The sequence below is a fragment of the Octodon degus genome, unplaced genomic scaffold, assembly GCF_000260255.1.
Source record: "Octodon degus isolate 3935 unplaced genomic scaffold, OctDeg1.0 scaffold00130, whole genome shotgun sequence".
NCBI lineage: Eukaryota > Metazoa > Chordata > Mammalia > Rodentia > Octodontidae > Octodon > Octodon degus.
The window spans coordinates 7,937,282-7,939,538 of NW_004524706.1; positions in this window are offsets into that span (position 1 = coordinate 7,937,282).

The window sequence follows — 2,257 nt, forward strand, 5'->3', positions numbered from 1 at the left end:
AAATAAATAAATAAATAAAATAAAAAACCTCACCTCACAAAACTCATCTTAGAGCCGGGGAGATAGCTCAGTAGAATAAGTGCTTGCCTGGCAAGCGTAAGGGCCTGAGTTCAATCCCTGGTTCTGCAAAGAAAAAAAAAAAAAAAACTCATCTTAGAGCTATATCTACTCTGGCCTCAGCTCCTTACCTTAGTTCTAACTAGACTTATGGTGTTCCCCAGAGCCCCCACCTTCCTAAGTCCATTCAAGCTCCTGTATGATAGACCTGTTCTGCCTCACAACTTCCCCACTCCTGATACCCTTCCTCCTATTACTTACTACATTCCTGTTCTATTCTTCCTCCAGTATCTGCTATGACAACACATGGATGCCTGTCTTCCACAACCAATAGAGACCACTAAATCAGTTCCATCTATATATCCTCACCAAGGATTCTGAAGACAATGTGGAACTGGGGATTAAACTCAGACCCTTGTGCTTGCCAGGCAAGCACTTATTCTACTGAGCCATCTCCCCGACCCCAACAATGACTTCTTTAACCAAGCAATTGTAAAGAAAATTTAAATGGAACCTGGCATCACCCTGAAGGAATTCTAACTTAACACTGTTGGGGATGTTAACCAAGATGGCTTCAGAGTAGACTAACTTTACACAGCGCATTTTAAAAAAGACACATTTATTCAGCATCATGATCAGGCTATTATATTTAGCAATCAACAGTGTGGGTGCCAAAAAAGGTCTACATTAAGACCCTTTGTTGGACTGGTGAGATGGCTCAGTGGTCCAAAGCACCTACTTAGAACAAGCTTAGCAAAACACAGTGACTGCAGTTCAATCCCCCAGCACCACATGCCAGCCAGCGCTGCCCCCTGGTGGGCTGAGCTGGCCACACACACACACACACACACACACACACACACACATAAATAAATAAAAATTTTTTTAAAAAGATCCTTTGTTGGAATGCTTTACACTTTCCACAGAACAGAAACTAAAATAACCTGTTATACAATTAGTCACAAGTACAGTCCTCAATTTTTTAGCCGATACACATGAGTACTGTCTAAAACATGTCTTCTTTGTAGCAGTTAGGCCCTGCCACCACTATGCTTGGCTGAGTCCACAAATCTGTTGTAACCTGTAGCTTCCCTGTCACTTCTCTGGCTCTCCTCTCCTACTAAGCTTTGTTTCCTGGAAGTGTTTAAAACTTTCTGCCACTGCCACAGTTACTGTTGCTGCTGGAGCCACCATAGCCACCTTGATTTCATGGTTTGGTAAAATATTGCCCTCTACCTCCATAGGGCCCAGAGCCTCTGCCTCCAAAGTTTCTTCCCTTCATGGGTCCAAAATTTGAAGACTGACTGTTGTAATTTCCAAATCCATTATAGCTTCCACCACTTCCATAATTGCTTCCATCATTACCAAATCCATTGTAGCCAACTCCACTGCCGCCATATCCACCCCTACCACAGCTGCCACCAAAGCCACCTCGACCACTGAAGTTTCCTCCACAACCAAAACTGCTATTGCCACCAAAACCACCTCCACAACCACCACCAAAATTTCCAGAACCACTTCGACCTCTTTGGCTAGAGGAAGCACTAGCCATCTCCTGCTTGGACAGGGCTTTCCTCGCTTCACAGTTGTGGCTGTTCACAGTGTGGTATTTTTCAATGACAATCTTATCCACAGAATCATGATCATCAAAGGTTGTAAAAGCAAGGCCCTCTTCTTTCTACTGCATCAGTCATTCATAATTTCAATCACTTCAATTTTTCCATATTCAAAATAATCTCATAGGTGATATTCTTTAGTATCTTCTTTTTTAAAATTTATTTTATTTGTGTGTGTGTGTGTGTGTGTGTGTGTGTGTGTGTGGGGCCAGCTCAGCCCACGGGAGGGGGAGGGACTGGCTGGCATGTGGTGCTGGGGGATTGAACCGCAGTTCCTGTGCTTTGCTAAGCTTGTTCTAAGCAGGTGCTTTAGACCACTGAGTCAATCTCACCAGCCCCTCAGTATCTTCTTAAATGCCACCAACAAAGAATCTTCTTCACCATTAAGTGGACATCTGGTCTTTCAGAATCTTCTCTTGAGACAGCTCTCTTTGGTTCCACAACTCTTCCATCCACTTTGTGTTGCCTTGCATTCATGGCTGCATCTACCTCCTCCACAGTGGCATAAGTGACAAACCCAATGCCCCTGGAACGCTTGGTGTTTGAGTCTCTCATTACCACAGTCTCTGAGTGTCCCCATTGAG